Here is an 18,869-nt window from a genome sequence, read left to right on the forward strand (position 1 = left end):
CTTTAAATCTCCTTCATTCCCATGAAGTTTCTCCACACAGTGGAAGCATATTTTCCACATATTATTTCTCTTTCCAGAGACTCACCCTCTCTCTTTAACCACCATGGGGGGAGCCAACCCCCACCCTTCATTTCAGGATTCGCTTCTAGTTGGAGATGCATTTTTCCCCCCAGTGTCTCCTGTTTATTCAGTTTTGCAGTTGATAACAACATTAAATTGATTTATCAAAGTTCGCTGTTCAAGGGGGCATTGAAAAGTCAGTACCTGGCAGTAAAGAGTGCTTCTCCATGGTCAAAAATGCTTAATATAATATCCTGGTTTTTTAAAATGAGCAATTCCAAAAAATAAACGCACAATATTACCCCACATTTTGTCATCTGTTTGAAGAGGGTATCTGGCCATATGCCCCCCCCACACTGGAATTACACTGACATTTTGGAAGCCAACTTCATTTTTATCATTCACATCCTACATCTTATTAATATTTGTGTTATGATAGCACCCAGCCAAGGCCCTAAGAGAGACTGGGGCCCTGCTGTGCCAGGTGCTGTACATACACATAGCGAGCGAGAGTCTCTGTCCCCAGGAGTTTACAGTCTAAATGAGCAGCACAGAGGGAGGGTAGGAGGAAGGAAAGATTATTATGGCCATCTTTACAGGTGAGGAAACTGAGGGACAGAGAGAGTGACTTGTCCAAGGTCACACAGGGAGTCAGTTGGAGAGCTGAGAATTGAAGCCAGATCACCTGTGTCCCAATCCAGTGCCCAACCACAAGACCATATCTAGGAAAAAAATGTAATTACAGTTTTTTTTGTTTTTTTCCCCATTTTTCAAAATTTCTACAAAAACAAACAAAACAAAAAAACATTTACCAGCTCTATAGTTGATCAAAAAACAGGGAATATTTCACTAAAAATTGTCTCAATTTTTCCAGCCACCCTCCGCCTTTTGAAATTCAGGTTTTTTGACAAGTTCTAGTCTTTACCCTCATTGCCACCTGCCCCCACACCCCTAAATCCCCAGTCTCTGTTCCCATTGCCATCCATTCAAAGCTCTTCCTCCACATAAGTGAAGTTTTTTAAAAATTAAAAAAAAACAGACAGCAAAGCAAGCTCATCAGAAAACCTACACAGCAATGAAATATCAATGAAAAATGAAAGTAAAACTTCATTCACATTTTTGCAAAAACTCCCCTTCCTGCTTTCTGACCAGTTCTAATAGCATAGAATGTACTACTGCAAAAGGGAATTTAAATAACCTCATTCATTTAGGGATAGCAGTGTTTGGATCAAGAACAGCCAGTCCCCAAATATTCATGAGACTCCAGACCTGTCCACTTTAATATTCATGACTGAGGAATAAGAGATGTAACCGGCTCTTGTCTCTATTTCATGCCTAGTCCATATGAGAGGGTAAGAGTCTACTATAGCTGCTGGCTAAAGGAGTGAATTAGTTCAAGTGGGATAGATTCATGCTTTTTAGCACTGGAAGTAAGGAGTTCAGACTCTGCTGATGAGCCAGGCAGTTGATAACAGGGGTGCAAGTGTGCTGAAACCGACTGTTTGGAATCAGAATTAATTTTCATTTTCCAGCAGTCAGCTGGCTCTGTTCTCACCTCACCTCACAAAATCAAGAGGGACACATTAGTATTTTCTGCGAGAGCATCCCCACCCTGAACTTGCCTAGGTAGCTAAAAATACCCCAGTGCCTCTGTCCCATCACCAACCTTGTCTTCGCTGCAAGCAGAGAGATGATGCAGTGAGGTTGGCATCCGCATCCCCAGCATCTGCACTGAGCATCGCAAAAACACCCCCCCACACACACATACACACACGTCAGCTGTTGCTATATATTTCCACCACCATCCCAGCTCCTGTAATAGCTCTGACTCTTTAAACTTCACAAGCTGGATTTTATTGGCTCTCAATGTTGTGTCTGAAAGCCAGTTCGGAGATTGGAAATGGGCTCCGAGAGTTATGATAGCGTCAGCTGACAAACACGATGTGGGTGGTTGAGGTTTGCAAAGATGAATGGGCTCAGGCAACTTCTTAATAACATCTATGCAAATGCAGCCTTATCCCTATTAAATCACCCCCCGCCCCCTTTTCCCCAAGGCCTGTTGCTGATATAGAACACGGCCCTGAATATGTGAGAGGGGAAGGAAGGAGACCCTGTCAGCAAAGGAAGAGGGGAAAATAGACAGAGGTGGGACCCTACCAATGAGAGGAACTAGAGAAGGAGTTAAGCTATGAAGGATCAGAGATGGGAGAGCCCTACATGCATATCCAAGGTTAAAGCCTGATTTACAGAGATGCTGCAGAGCCTGTTTGACTACATGGGGCTTGCTGGTTTTAGTGCCTCTGCAAAATCAGACTCCGGTTGGCTGCGCACTGAGATTTCTTCTTTCCCTTTGTGCAAAAAGGGACCAGCCTTCCAGCTTTTGGGGTCAGGGAGAGGAAGAGATGGAAGGAAGCATTTTCCCCCTTAGTGTGTAAACGTGTGCTTGGCTCTGGGAGTCAACCGTTCAGGATGCTTCATGCTATCATCATCATCGGGGCGTTCATTCACCCCTTTGGCATCACAGCTGCGTGTGGTGCTTTATGCACAATGCAGACCCCAAGAGTTTACAGGCAGGATCATGTGGGGAAAGGAAACCCCTTACTGTGCTTTGTAAGCAGTGTGGCCTGGCCTAGGAGACCTAGGTTCTGTTCCCATCTCTGACATTGACCTGCTGCGTGACCAAGCTGTTTCCCCTCTACTCTGTTCTGTGTCTTGTCTATTGAAATTGTAAGCTCTTTGGGGCAGGGGCTGTCTCTTACAATGTGTTTGCACAGCACCCAGAACAATGGGGTTGTGGTCTCAGACAGTGACTGTAACACCAATCAATAGTATAGTCACCTCCATGGCCAGAGAAAATGACTGATGAATCTGCAGAGTGGTGGATCCACCTGCCCCAGTTCCTCCCCCACGACAGCATTCAAGGCTGTGCTCTGTGGGGCAGACTTCCAGTTCCTGTCCTCCACATGCAGCAGTACCACATGAGTTGTGCTTCGCGTGGGCCCTCTGCACCTTTGGAGGATTTGCCCCTTAAGTTATGACGACTGGCAGACCCCAGGGGCGCTGTAGAGGATAGGCAGGCAGTTATGACTGGCGCTTCCCCTCCAGAGCTGGCCATTACATTCCCGCCTGCTGGCATCACCCTCTCTTTTCAATCCCCTTTGGCTCTGCAAGGACATGAAGACTAACCGAAGACCCAGACCTGCCTATCGAATGGCCCGCCTTGGTCTGTTGTGGAGGTCACAGCTGGCTGAGGCTGCCTTGCTCTCTGCACTCAAAGCCAAGCAGAGGGAGCAGGACCAGGAATGAACTGCAGCTGGCGGCAAGCAGAAAATCAATACTCACATACACAAAGGGCGAGAGCAAAAACAAAAGGAGAACCACAGGGGGAGGAGGGGAAAGAAATGCATTTAAACAGCTTTGGTGGCTTCAGTTGGGAGTTGAGGGGGGTGACGGAACGGCTGCATGCCTGACGCATACGTTAAGCGCAGCGTTCAGCTGGATTGTTAGTGAAGCTCATGGCTATGAATACACCTGCCTGCTAGTTTTAGGCCTGTACCACACAGGGCATTTGCCTCAAACACAGCCCTTGTTTGTTGCAGCTGCACCAAGAGACCCCCCAGTGTTATTTGCTCACCCCGGTTTCACGCAGTGATTAGCTCCAGCTCTGCATAGGGCAGCTGTCGCCGTATACCCAAGACCTTGCACTGGTGCAGCTGTGCTGATGACTGTAATCGGAGCAGATCCCTAGTCTGGACATGGTCTTAGGGCCCCACCTTTACTGTAGGGCTTAGCTGCTTTTTGTGTTCTGTTTTTAAATACTAGAAACAGGGTATTTGCAAATGTTTATGAGGTGCTGTAGTCCGGGAGTCAGCACAAAGTATGTGCACCATGTGAGTCCCTAACATAGGGTTTAAGCGGTGCCTCTGCTTTGCACAACGGTGCCGAATTTCAGCCAAATCCAAGCGGCCAAATCAGCCAAGTGGCAACCCCTAGGCAGTCGGCATCAGAGAGAACAGGGCAGAAGTCCATTGTGAGTCTCACCTGTTGATTCTACATTTTTCTTCGAGTGCGGCATGTTTTTGTGGGGATTACCGGTCCACGAGTCCATCGCTGGCCTGGGAAATTTGTACATAGGGACCACCATATTGGACTGGGGCTTAATTCTGGTTAAAAACATTGCAAAGCTTTTGTAGCCCCCCATCGACTAGTCAATCTTTGATCAGAGCTGAGTCATTGGCTTTCTGCACTAATGGCACCGACGGGGATAAAAGCTTGACAGGCAAATGCTGCAAGACACACGGCTAGCTGGGAGGACTCGCACAGAGGGGCGATGTTTTTCATGGGACACACCAAGAGAGGGATGTTTCCAGTAAATGGCGATTTCTTGCAATGGAACCATGTACAAGGGAAAGGAGTACTTGTGGCACCTGAGAGACTAACAAATTTATTTGTTAAATAAAGTTGTTAGTCTCTCAGGTGCCACAAGTCCTCCTTTTCTTTTTGCGGATACAGACTAACACGGCTGCTACTCTGAAACCTGTATAAGGGAGACAACCTGCTCTGGTGTCACCTGTGCCACACAAACACTGCAAAGGGGACAGACTCTGGCTGTCAGATAGCAGAGAGTTCCGCAGCATAGGGGAACTCCCCTGGTGTTAAAACTAACTCCTGTGGCAGCTGCCCTAGTCCTACCCTGGCACAGGGGGTGTGACGGGGAGAAAAGGGACGCATCGGGGAGGGGGGAAGGCACGTGTCGGAGCTCTACTCCACCTCTGCTGCTCTTCCACCGGAGCGGGGTTCCTTACAGTCTCCCCAACCAATGGAGCAGCCCCACGGCTTCTCTAACGCACACCAGCCTCCAGGCACAGACCAGGCTCCATTGTGCTAAGCGCTGCACATGCACACAGCAAGAGATGTTCTCGGTCTAAACAGACAAGACAGCCAAAGGGTGAAGGGGAAATAGAGGCCCAGGCAGGGGAAAGGACAGAGCTGGGAATAGACCCCAGGTCTCCCGAGTGCCTTTCCGCTGCCCCAGCCACTAGACCCAACTGCAAAAATGGAACATGCCACGTTGCAATGCACCAATTTAAGCAACAACAAACCGCTGGGGCAGCACCCAGGGAAATCGCACAGCAGAAGGTGGACCTGTTACTAGCTAATGCACTGGATTTTAGTGACTAATTTAATTGGAGACAGGGAGGGAGGGGGGAATAAATAGCACTGCACTAAACAAAAGCAGATGGGAGTCGGGAGTAATATAATATTCCAAACTAGATTATGGAATTGCAAGAAGAGAAAGGCTGAGATTTGGCTTTTTATTTGGTCCTGCTTGTAACAGCGCCTACAAAAACACACACTTCCTGCGGTATGCTGGGTTTTTGGACAAGGCAGCCTGCCATCCTACTGTGAAAATGAATATGCTTTCGGTGTATGATTAGAGTCAAGCACTCCCGCTCCCCTTGTTTCTGAGAGCTTAGGAGGCCCTTTTAAAGGAACACCTGTTAGCTGGATCTGTTTAATGGCTCATTTCAGGAATACACAAGGTTTTCCTGTGTTTAACAGCTTTCCAAGAGGGTTGGGGGTGGGTTTACTCTACATGGGGCTTTTGTATCTGGTCTGACAACTGCCAGGTCTTTTGTTGGCAACATGGGAAGATTCTAGGGTTGTCTTTATTCTGATTGAATTTTCTGTGAAGGTTCGTTTCATGCAAACTGGAATGCTTCTTTGTAACATTTTTGATCTGATTTGCTCAAAGTTTAGAAACAATTAACCAACTCTCTTAAGTAAGAGGGGCATAGAGGAGTCAATTCACCTACCACTGAATCACAAGCCACCTCTTGGGTGGAAGAGGGCAGCTGTTTAACGGCATACAGCAACATTACATAACAGTTTGGAACAGGAAGCTAAGAAGACAGTATCCAGCTGAGACTGCACAGAGGATTGAAGCTCAAAGAATGTATTAGAATTTGGCTGGGATGTCAGAGGACACCCCTCCTCGGACAAAAGGGCCAGGGGATCTTTAACAGCCAACATTCAGGGCTGTGATTTTATGTCTTGTCCAGTGGGAGCACCTCGATCAGGGGTTCTCAAACTGGGGGTCGGGACCCCTCAGGGGGTCGTGAAGTTATTACATAGGAGGTCGCGAGCGGTCAACCTCCACCCCAAATCCCACTTTGCCTCCAGAATTTATAATGGTGTTAAATATATACAAAAGTGTTTTTAATTTATAAGGGGGGTCGCACGCAGAGGCTTGCTATGTGAAAGGGGTCACCAGTAACAAAGTTTGAGAGCCACTGACCTAGATCAACCCATTGCCTTTAACAATTGACTCAAGACAATTGCCAATACCATTTCCTGCAGCAAGCTAGATATTTCTTGGAGATCTCATCCACATACTGACCTACATCGATTCTGCTTAGCCTGTGTAACAGAACCAGGCCACAGTGCCACATGGTGGTGAGCAATAACAGGCCACATTCAGTGGAATGACACCACGGGATGTACATGGCTTGATATCTCCAGCTACAGGAGGCATCAGACATGCCCCAACTTCTGAAACAGACACAGGAGGAGAGAAATAAAGGTTGTACCTTTAGAGTTCGAGACCTTTTGGGAGGGACACAGTGGGAAAACAATGCCCTCATTGCTTTAAAACAAGGGATCGTCTTCACAAAGCAAGGTGGTCTGTGGATCACTTACGCTTTTAAAGGGCGTGTTTCAGCGACTCCCAAACGCACCACTGCAAATGTACAATAAAATCTAATGCACAGAGAGGGATGAATTTGGGGGGGCCATGTTTTAGCAGGTATGAAACCCATGCCTCTGATTATGCATCCTCCTTTGAATTGCAAGTGCAGGTCCAAGCCCTTGCGCCTTTAGCTGTCCCCCTCCCCACTATGTCATGTGCAAACCAATGAGGCAGAGGTGTAAATACACTGATCAGCGCCTGCGGCTTCATTTCGTAAGCTCACGTTTTACAGACGCCTGCGCAAAGGGGAACCAGACCCCGCCTGGCTGATCATTTAGGCCACAGCTAATCAAAGTGCTTGAAGGGAAGATGAAGTTAATATCTTCAGTGTCAGTAGCTTCTATTTCTGCTGCACCATTTGTTAATGTCTCATTAATTGGACACATTTCAGCATCTCCTGCCTAATAAAGAGCGTCACATTTTGTATCCTTAGGGTGACAGACTCACTCTGCATAGCAGGCTTCTCGCTGTAAGAATGCAGCAGAGTGGAGATACCAGTGCCTATGTACTTACATTACATCGCGACCTCCTTTGTGCTCCAAGTCAGTTTGATCTGCTGCACAGATCTTCTCATGCTGCTCTTACAATGCTGTTGGTCCCATGCTGGCTGGCTTATCCTCTGTTGTTCAGCTCCAAAAATCTCCACCAGGAATGTTCTCTCCTTCCATTTAAAAAACAAAACAACATTCCTTGATCAGTAACTGCAGGAAAAACAAAAATCTTATGTTTGTTAACCTTAGCACTTCAAGGATTCAGCTTTCCTTCACAGCCTTGGGCCCCCAAAGCGCTCAAGAAAATGCTCCTGCTCCAGAAGATGTACCCTTGATGAGGTGTGTTAATAATGTGCCGCTTCAGATCAGAAATAAAAAAACCAAAGAGTTTGGGGCCCAATTCTCCTCTTCCTGGCATCTTGAGGGGTCATTTTACACCCCTACAAAGTGGGTGTATGCATGCTGACAGAAGGGAATCCTGCCCCACAGTTCCTTCACTCCTGTCAATGTTTGCTTCAAGTTGTTCAGTTGTACATGACTGAATGTGAGAGTGTGCAGTTCAACATGTGTGAATCTGTGTGTGTGTGTGTGCCTGCACAAAGGTGTGCACACTGATGTATGTGTGGTGTGCAATGCATGCGTGTCAATGAGTCTCTCTTGATATGTGAAAGTCGAGACTGAGCGCACACACGGTGAGCAACGTGTGGGCAATGAATGTGTGTGAGCGCATGCATGCCCAGACAGGTCTGACTGTGCGTGTGGGTGCAATGCATGCTTGTGAATGTGTGCCCAGCTGCATGCGTGTGACCATACATGCGTGAGTGCATGCGTGTCTGTGTTGCATTCAGCATTTTTAACTGTCCAAACCACACAGCGTCCAAGGGAAAGGGTGAGAGCAGTGAGAACTCCAGTCCAAAAAAGATCCTTTTAGCAGCAGCACCAACAGGCTAATGTGGTCCAAAATGCCATTCCCACCATCACTGCAGAGAACGCTACAGCTAGCCAGGAACTCGTAACTGCCTTGCCCAGCGTAACATACTGTCACTTGAAAGAGACAATGAGTCTCAACAAGGCCACGTTAGAGAGACAAGGCCTTGGCTGAGTTGGGCTCCTGATACAAATCACTGCGCTCTCTCCAAGGGAAGCGCTTGGCACCACAACAGAGAACAAACCCCTCTTCCCAGTATCAACAAGAGACCTCTACCAGGGTTGGAGTGGGGACAGAGTCAATCCTCCACCCCAACCCACACTGGCTGAGCTCTGAGCAGGTGGTTGCCTACAGGTATGGATCAGCTGGCTGTGCCCCTCCCCATACCGACTTTGGCTTTAACACTCACGGACTTGCCATGGCCTGCCCATGTACACTCCACATAACCCAACTGGTTCCAGTGCCCTCTGGACCTTGAATGGCAAGACAGGACGGCCCAGGAGGGATTGTGGGAAGACACTGGAGGACCGGCAGCTCTCAAGTGCTGTGTTGCAGTACTAGCCTGCATACACGCTACAGACGGGTTGAGTTAGTGGGACAACCAGCCTCTCAGCGGCCGCACTGGGGACTGACCCGAGGCCCAGCAGAGCTAAAAGAATGAGCTGCTGCTGCTTGAGCTGAAGAGCCCTGGCCCCAAAGCTGGGGGCTGTACCACCACCTGTCCCCTGCAGATGGGTGCAGAGGGGGACCTGTAACACACACTCACCCCTGGGTTACATGGAGGCTTTAGCCTATATCTCCCGCCATGCCAGCCAAGTCATGCCACTAGCCCTACTGCACATGAGGGAGGTGGTTTTGTGTGTGGGCAGGGGACAACGGAGCAGGAACAATTGAGCGAAACCAGCAGTTAACGCTGTAATGAAAAGAAGCCCCCAGTGGTGGGGATGGGAGGGGGGCAGGATTTGAGTCTGAGTGATCGTCCGCTTTGGACAAACCCCTGGGCCAGCAGGTAGGGCGTGGGTGCAGGGTGCCCAGAAAGTAGGGTAGGGTGTTGTAGAGATGGAGGAGGACTCATGTGCAAGCAGTAGGATTTTAACTGCAGTCTGAAAAGGGAGAGAAAAGAAGGGTTGATGATGAGATCTTTATACAGCTTGTCACAAGCCATCGCGGCTGCTGCATTGTCAACAGGCTGGGAAACGGCTGGGAAATTTCCAGGTGTCCTGACAAACAAGGCATTACAGCAAGTCAATCCGGGAACATCCAAGAAGTACGGCTCAGCCGCTTGGCATCAGACAGCTGGTGACTTTTGCAATACTTTGGAGCTCTCATGATCTCAGTTCTAATATGAAGTCTTGGTGAAAAACTGGATGCCTCAGGTGGCTGGCAGGGCCCCGGCCTCTTATCAGGTTTTAATTTCCAGGCACAAGTTGATGCCTGACGTGCCATTTCCCTGGAGCCAGGGAGGGAAGGCTTGGGGTGGGGATCCCTGGTGCAGGGCTGGAGAAGACTTTCAAATGGGACACCCAAGGGACTTGAAATCTCACCTGTCATGCAGAGACAGGGCCTTATATGTTGTTCCCCCAGTAGAATTGCACATTCCTAGACTGTCCCTCCCAGGGCGGAGCTCCTCCTGTTTCTTTACGTCCCACTGACTTCAACCAGAGTTGAAGCTGCTCCATGTCCTCTCCTCCAGGGCTCTCTGTTCTTCCCCAAGCATCTGCTGAAAGGTGCAGCTCTCTTCCTACTAACTCTCTTGGCTTAAATCCTTTCTTTGCTTGAGGTAGCTCCTGTCCTCCACTACAATGGGGCCAGATTTTCCAAAGAGAAAAGCCCCCACCACTGGAGCCAGCTCTCCCAGAGGACTCAGCACCCAGCAGCTTCCACCGTGACAGTGACGTGCACCCTGGACATGCCAGACTCTTTGGAAAAATCTGGCCACCTATTTAAGGGCCTGACTGAGAACTGAGCCCTTACAAAAACCTGGCCCCGGCTAGGCCCTTTGGAAAATTCCAGCCGGCATTAGCACCACGTGCTGCAAGAGATTTTAATGTCTACAAGGTTAGGAGCCCCTGCCCAGCAGCACCCCTTTAAATACCATGCACCCCCAACCCAATCCTAGGGAAACCTCACAAGGAAATGAAAATACTGCAGCTATTTACCCCTGGAGAAGAGAAAGGTGCAGCCTGCTGCAAAACAACCCTATTCAGGCTACGGCTGCTTGGCTCTGCCGAATTTAAAGGGCCAGCCTGAGCTAGGCATGCTGGGAAAAAAGTTTCTATAAAAATTCAACTCTGCATTGGAGGGGAGGGAGGGGGTGTCAGAAAAAAAAAAGGCTGCTTTTGTGATCTGTCTGTCACCATAATTATTATAATCTGCACTGCAGTAGCACCTAGGGACCCCAGTCACCCCCAATACCTGACTCCAGCTCTGATGGGCAGGGTTCTGCCTAGTGCCCAGCCATGCCACAGGTGCTGTACAAAGACAGAACAAAAAGATGGCCCCTACCCCAGAGAGCTTCCAGCTAATAGCATTCTTTCATTACCTTGCGCTGGTGCTCTGAAAGTGAGGGATGGCCAGCACTGGCTCGAGGATGGCCCAATGCAGCATCCCTCACACAGCTCTGCTCACCTTGGCATTACAGCACCCCCAGCTATCCCCGTCCTGAGTTCCTGGACAGCTTTGCCAATGTCCCTCAGCCCTGCCCTGCTGCTTCCCATGGTATTCCACTCCTGGACTCCCCATGCACAGCTGTGTTACTGCCCCTCAGCCCTGCCCTGCCGCTCCCCATGGTATTCCACTCCTGGACTCCCCATGCACAGCTATGTTCCTGCCGCTCAGGCCTGACCCTGCTCATCTGCTTGGGAGCCTCCCACGCAGCCACAGGCAAATCTCATAGGGGTTTGTGTGATGTGTACATGGAGGGACCAGGCAAGCTCCTTTTCACTTGAGCCCTACATGAGGGGTTGAACCCCAGCTCTCGGGAGGTAAAGGTTAATTCACGGCTCCTGCACCATGGGAGTCAGTGGCAAAACTCCCACTGACTTCAGTTATGCAGGACCATTCTAACTCCGTGTCATTATTTGCATTACATTTGGGGCCCTAGGCATCATCAAGATCAGGGCCCCATTGTGCTAGGCACTGTGAACACACACACACACACACACACACACACACAAAGGGACACTCCCTGCACTGAAAAGCTTGCAATCTAAATAGACAAGACAGCCAAAGAAAGGGTTATTATCTCATTTTATAGATGGGGAAACTGAGGCACAGAACAAGGAAGTGACTTGCACAAGGTCACACAGGGAATCTGACAGAGCCAGAACCTAGATTTTCTGAGTCATAATCCAGTGCCTTAACCATAAGGCCATACTTCCCTGCAGCCTGCCCCCCTCCTCCCTTATGGAGAGATTTCCCTACTGAAATGGTGTGCGCTCTAGCAGAGTGGAATATGGAGACTCCCTCATCTCTTTGGGCTGGAGAAGCTCCCAAGCCCTGTGCCACGTGCAGGCAATACCTGACTCCAGCTTGATGGGCAGGATTGTGCCTAGTGCCCAGCCACTCCATAAATAGCTGGCAGAGGCCTGGCAGCATGATAAACTTGCTCAAGCCGTCCGTCCTCTCCCGCTCACCCCCTTCAGAAATAACAAGAGGGAAGGAGGAAGAAAGACAGATAAAGTGGCAGAGGGGAAAAGGAGCAGGTGCACTGCCAAGGGGAAAACCTCCCTGGACTATAAATATCTGGAGGTGAAGAGATCCGCTGCACATGGGCCCCTGTACACACACTTGAAAGAAGCCTTTGCAGGAGCCACCAACTGTGCACATGAAACAGAAACGGCTCCTTCTGTGGGAAGCTTTTCCTTCCAAAGAGCTGGGCAGAAGGCACCTTGCAGCTGTCAGCACAGCTGCCCTCACCTGTCAGCACGTAATTAGGCCTTTTATTCTGTGCTTTGAGGCCCATCAAAGCCCAAACCCTTGGCAGAGTGGCTTTGTGGCTAAGGGGGAGGACGAGAGAGGGTGAGTCCAAGGCTGCCTTCGCACCTTTAAATACAATTTAGGTTTTGTGCTCCTTAAAGACTCTTGGATTCCACCTCCTACCAGCATCCAATCCCTGTCTATACAAAATGCAGCAGCATGCAGCCGAGTAAGGTGTAGCAGGGTTCCTAGCAGGACAGTGGCAGCAGAATTTTATTGAAGGGATCTGCTCAGCTTGGCAGAGCGGACACCTTTAAACTCACAAGGCTGCAAGATGGTCCAGTGACTAGGGTGCTAGTCTTTGGTGTGGGAGACCCCTGGGTTCAAGTTCCTGCTTTATCACAGACTTCCTGGGAGAGGTTGGGCAAGTCTTTTTGTATCCTATGTGTAAAGTGGGGATAAAGGCGCTTCCCTTCCTCACAGTGGGGTTACCAGGGCAACTGTATTAAAGATGGTGAGGTGCTATGTTAATACAGCACAACTAATTACCTAGCATGGAGGTAGGCTTCCAGATTGGGTCTCAGCTGCAGGCATGAGTAGATCACACATAGAGTTAAATCTTCAGAAGTGACCTTAGGTGCCTGACATGAGACAAAAGGGGCAGCTGCCCTCTGAAAAGCCTGTGTCTGTTAAGGTGTCTCAAGTTAGGCACCAAAATCGCTTGTTAAAAATTCAGGCCAGCAACGGCAGCCACTGCCGAGAAGAGTCTTGCTTTGGCTAAGCCTGACTAGAGAATCTGGCCGCTTGTTGGCAGGTGCAAAACACCTGCAAAGATGCACTGATTTAACCTGTTCATCAGAACATATGCACTTTCCGCTGGGCCATATTGTACGACACCCAGACAACTCCTGGGCAACCAGGTAACTCCACCGCATGCCTGGAGGTCCCTGGTTCCCAGCAGCAGAGACCTTGATCTCTTCAGCGAAAGCTCAAAGGTCTGTGTTTCAGCAGCCTTCGTAGGGGCAGGAAAGGAAGCTGATGCACATGGAGAGAGTTCTAAGAGGGAGTGTATTTCCCTGCCTTCATGGGTAGAAGGAAGAGCTGTAATGTAGTTTATCATCTTTGAAGATACACAGAGACAGAGGGAGAATGAATTCTTCTTCATAACCAGTTCCCAGGATACTTTTACTGAGCACTATAAATTAGAATCTCTTTTTAGTTTTGTTTGATAGCCTGTCCCTGGTTGATTCAGGTGATAAATGCTCTCATTCTCCCCTAGGGTTTTAGGAACAATCTCTTTATAACTCTCCATCTATTGCCATCTGCCCGACCTCTCTCTTTACGACGGCTCTCTGCCCTTCGCCGTCCCCAGTGCCACATTGATGAGGGCTGAGAGAGCTGTAACCTACACGCAGTGATGGCTAGGGAGTGGATAGTTGCAATCTTGAGGCTGGGGCTTAGAGACCATCGGCCGGCTGTGACCGCAGTGGTGCCAGTGGTCATAGCCCTATGCTGCTCTCATAGACTTAACTCAGCTGCTACCGTGGCTTACACAACAGTAGTTCTACGGGGGTAGTGCCAATACCCATCACCCATCTGCCACTCACAGCCCAGCTGCTGGGCTCCTAGCCACGACCCATCTTCGGGGGTGGCACGATCTCGGAGTTGGTCACGGAGCTGTAGCAATGGGAGCCCGAATACCCATAGCCTGCCATCTATGAGGCTAGACTCTGTGCTCCAGCAGGGCAAAGCGCTGTAAAACTGCTATAACCAGGCTCCACACGACCCCTCTCATTTTCCCTTGGCATCAAGCAGAGTGATCAAGGTGGGCCTAAGGCAGGGGCCAGAATGCTGCTGCACTCCATTAATCCCTTGCTGGCGTACTTGCCCTCTGGGGACATTGCTACAGCTGTGTAATTAAAGCAACCCTGAGGCTGGCTTCTATCCCTATTTCTGCCACTGAGCTGCGTGTGACCTTGGCCCTGTCACTTCTCCTCCCAACCTTTCTCAGTCTTGTCTAGTTAGATTGTAAGCTCTTCAAAGCAGTGGCGGTCTCTCTCCCTCTGTGCCCAGCCTTGAGAGACTGAGCCTGAGCCCGAGCCTCAGCTGCAACATCAAATCAACGTCCACACAGGAAGGTTCAGCATGCTAGTGCCAGTCCACAGCCCCGGGCTAGGAGGCTCACTTACAGCTGCAGCGTAAACACCCCCTACCCTCCCGTGCCCTGCTCCAAACTCGGTAAAGCTCCTGCCTCTAGTATACTAACAAACTTGTCAAAGATTTTAAACAATAAATCCAGAGTCTTTAGGGATCTTGTTTTCTTTGTCAAACGGCGTCTCATTGCTGGGGACCAGGGTTGTCAGTTGTTATGATGGTGGCAAACCAGAGATGAGATTCTTTCAACTCCAACTTCCCAAGGGATTTTTAAAAGCAGGGCAGCAACTATCTCCATCTCTGGAAAATGTCACAGCTTTGCTAGTTGCCTTCACAATTCCCCCCAGGCCGAGGGCGAGGAACAAAATTTTGAGGCTGCCTGTACTATTTTATCCGTGGCACCTCCCCAAGGTCCATCTCAAGGCTTTTAAGAGGGGGATGTTATCACACTAATGATGCTGTTTGGAATCAACTGGGAAGTGCCGGTTGCATCCCGTGCCAATAACTGATCTGCACGGTAAGGAATAACAGGGAAGGGTGGTTGGTAGTGAACAAGCGGAGGAATGAACAAGAGCCTGCCAAGGACCCCTCTGAGGTAAATGAGTGCAGAGCCTCCCCATGCAATGGGTGCACTCTGCTAAGCTCTTCTCAGACATGAGAAGGGGTCGCCCTCCACCCTGGTATCGCAACCCTGATCTTGGTCCAGCGCCGAGGGGAGGGGAGGAAGGGCAGGGCCGGAAAGCAAATGTACCCTGCATTCACCATGCAGAAGTGGGTTCCACAAGGCTGGGCCCAGCTCCCCGCTCTGGGCATTTCAACCTGGTGCATGGGGTCGCAGCCCCACTCAGGTGTGGCCCAGCAGCCCCTACATCAGGGGCCGTCGGCACAAATCTGAGTGGCACTGCCACCCTGTACACCAGGTTGCACTGTTCAGATTTCTGTGGCGCAGGTGAACTCAGGAACGCCTGCTAAAGCCATCCCTGCAACGGAGTGACCTTGCCTAGTTTCATCAACATGGTGCGTTGGCCACCGAGCCTGCACCAGCAGAATTGGTATATGAATCGGCAGCAGGGTGAGGAGGAGCCAGTTCTGGACCAATCAGAACAGGACCAGAAGCTCAACAACTCTTCGCTTCCCCACCCTGCCCCAGGCAAGAACTTTGGTGCTGTTATTTCATCTCCTCTTTCCTTTGGTGGGCGGGGCGTTGAATCTTTCTGGAGCAGAAAAGTCCCGATGTGATTCAATCTGTGCAGCAGGGACCACTTGAGGATTTTTTTGGGGGGCGGGGGAAGAGGAGTAGCAGCCAGCATGTTGCAGGGCGAGCCCCCACCTGTTATATGTATTGCAATAGCTCCTAGGAGCCCCAGTCATGGTCCACGACACCATGGTACCAGTGCTGTACAAACACAAAGCAAATAAACAGTCCATGCCCCACAGAGCTTCCAATCGAAATTCAAGCTCTCTTTCCTCTTCATCACAAAGAAATCCCTCTCTTCCCCCTCATTTTCCAGGGCTCCTCAGCCTCTCCTTTCCCTTTCCGCCCTAGCAAGAGTCTAAGGATCATGACTGGGCTATGCAAGAGCATTGCTGGCCAAGGATGATGCTTGTACGTTCAATACATTAAACTTTGACTAGATGATCACTGTTTGCCTTATAGCAGCCTTACCCCTTTGGCCATCGGGAGCCATCTCTCCTCTCTAGCCCTTCAATGGCTCCTCTCTCCACACCTCTGCCTCCTTCCTGCTTGGTGGCCCTTTGAGGCTGCAGGTTGGTGGGTCTCAGCCCCATTCCTAGTAGACAGGTGTCCTCATCACAAAACCCAGCCTGTTCCATAAATGGACATCTCACAGTCAGTCTTAACAGAGGCACCAGGGATGGGACAGGCCTGTGAGGATAAGCCAGCATCTCCTCTAGGATAAGAAAGAGAACCGAGATGGCTGCAAAGAAAACACACCAGCAGGAAGAGCATAAAACTCAGCAAGCAGCAGCCATTTGCAAAATGGCCTCTTAAGGGGTCCTGGGCTCTGCCAAATTTAAAGGACTGCTTGAGAAAGGCATTATGGGCCGGGGGGTGGGTGGGGATCTTCCACTGCCAGCAAGAATTAGCAGGGGCCAAGAAGTCAGTAAAGAAGCAGCTGCTTCTGTGTGCGACATCCCAGCACTACATAGTACAGGGCTTTCCAGAGCAGGCCTGCAGCAGTTTATGCCTATTAGCAGGGCGCCACAGGAGAACTTTGCCTTGCCAATGTCCATGGTGTACATGTTCTAGGGATAAAGAGAAGCCTCCAGTTTCCAGGGCTGTCCAGCCAGCACCTTCCACCAGCACTACTACAGCAGCCATTCTTTGGCTTGGTGCAGGGAACTGACTAAGCAGGGAATTTCCTTTGTTTCATTTAGGATTTGGACTCTAAGATCCAGCTGGCATGGCCCGATGTTGGCTGCATGGGAGCGAAGAATTTTGGTGCCAGCCTTTGTCTGGCTACCTCAGCAATAGAGTCTTCCCCAGGTGCCTTCCCCAGGCTCTGCTAGAAACCTATAATACAATACAATACAATACAAAACACTCACTATGCTCTAGCCATTAGAGGAGAAAGAGCAGGGGTCAGGACTCCTGGGTTCCACGCCTGGCTCTGCCATTTGTTTACTGTGTGATCTTGGTATTGTCATTCCACCTCCCTGCTGTATCAGTTTCCTCATCTGTAAAAGGGCGATAACAATACTAAATGTTCCTTGCAGGCTAAGGCTTGTGAAGCTCCATGGCCGGAAAGGCCATGCTATTAAAATGCAGATTTGTCATTTTGCTGTGAATTCCACCGCACCGTCATGTTCCCTGTAGGGGACGGCTGACCTGTTCTTTACACTCACTAGGAGCTGGTGACCCAAGTACCCTCAGCTCCGCAGTGGACTTTAAGCACCAGAAGGGGAGGTGCACACACTTTACAAGCATTTTACATGTCCGTGTGCTGAATAAAGCTATTATAATACAGACTATTTATTTGCAAAAAGAAAAGGAGTACTTGTGGCACCTTAGAGACTAACCAATTTATCTGAGCATAAGCTTTCGTGAGCTACAGCTCACTTCATTGGATGCATCCGATGAAGTGAGCTGTAGCTCACGAAAGCTTATGCTCAGATAAATTGGTTAGTCTCTAAGGTGCCACAAGTCCTCCTTTTCTTTTTGCGAATACAGACTAACACGGCTGTTACTCTGAAACCTACTATTTATTTGTAATCCTGAAGTGCCTAGGAGCCTCGGTCATGGACCAGGACCCCTGTGTGGTATTGTTCTAGCATTGTGCATTGTAGTTTGGAATATCTGCGGGGAAGAGGATGCTCTGCTTTACTAGGTGGAACGTTCAGCAGCTGTCACCCACAGCTTGGCTTGTTGGTCATGTTTCTTCCTTCCCTGGCCGACGGAGACATCTTGGCTGAAAGGGTTTGAGCTCGAGGGGAGGGGGGATTTCCACTGTGTCTTTTTTCAAACTTTAGCCTAAAAACATTTGCAAATTGATCTGGTTTTGCAAGTCCAGATGGAGAGGTGAGTTCATGGCCGAACCCCAGCTCCCAGCTCTCCTGAATGCTGGGTCTCACTCACCTCAACCTCTTTGGCCTCTCTCTCCCCCAAGCCTGCAGATGTTTTATTCTTATTTTACCTCAGTGCCACAGACCAAAGGTCACAGCCCAAAATGCTGATTGGGCAACGCACCTCCTTTCTGGTCTACAGCACTCCCTGCTGCGGCACTGTCTCCCCTCATGCACCTCAACCCTGAACCACAGCTGTCCTCCTGAGCCAACCGTGGCTCTCGCAGAGTTGCCCAGTGCACATCACTCTGGATTTGCAGCACCCCCTGTTGTGCTGAGTCTGCACAACTCTGGCAATGCACCTTACCCTACCTATGGTAGTTGTATGACCCCCATTACAATCATATCTGAGTGCCTTACCGCATGCCTGCGAGGTATGTAGTGTTATCCCCATTTTACACATAGAGCACAGAGGGGCTTACCCATGGTCTCACAGGGCGGCTCTAGCAGAGCAGAGAACTGCACCCATGCCCAAGGCTCGTGCACTAGCCCATCCTTCCACTCCTAGCCCACAGCCCCCTTCCCAGCTCTGCCAATGCACCTCCCTCCTGCCCTACAGCATCTCAAAGATTGTCAGCTGTTTGGGGCAGGGATATCTTTTTGTTCTGTGTTTGTATAGCACCTAGCACAGTGTGGGGCTGGCCCATGACTGGGGCTCCTAGGGACGACAATACTACAGATAATAATACTTAATAAGAGGCTGACAACTTTACCAAACTTTGCAGTGGTTTAATGATCTAGGGCCTCCTCTCAGAGAGCTTCCAAACTCATGGCGCTTGTGACCTATACCAGCAAGGTGTTCCCATCGAGTATTGACATTACAGGAGACCACAAAAAGATCAAGTTCTCTGCCTTCTGAAGGAAAACCAGGCTGGATTGCGGAAGCCCCTGGGGTGATGATTGACAGCTATCTTTTCAGAAATAACAGCCTTGACCCTTATAACTTGGCTGGCCTGGAAAATCATTAATAAACACACAGGAAGGGGCA

General features: G+C 49.7%; 1 long non-coding RNA gene across 1 annotated transcript in view; it reads right to left on the minus strand.

The window, feature by feature from the left end:
- LOC122463473 overlaps positions 1-7,463 on the minus strand; it is a 56,936-nt gene extending 49,473 nt beyond the window's left edge. Inside the window, exon 1 of the long non-coding RNA XR_006286887.1 lies at positions 7,322-7,463. This is a non-coding gene — a long non-coding RNA (uncharacterized LOC122463473). The remainder of the gene's footprint in view (positions 1-7,321) is intronic.
- Between the last annotated feature and the right edge of the window lie 11,406 nt (positions 7,464-18,869).

The sequence above is a fragment of the Chelonia mydas genome, chromosome 21 (assembly GCF_015237465.2).
Source record: "Chelonia mydas isolate rCheMyd1 chromosome 21, rCheMyd1.pri.v2, whole genome shotgun sequence".
NCBI classification, from domain to species: Eukaryota; Metazoa; Chordata; order Testudines; family Cheloniidae; genus Chelonia; species Chelonia mydas.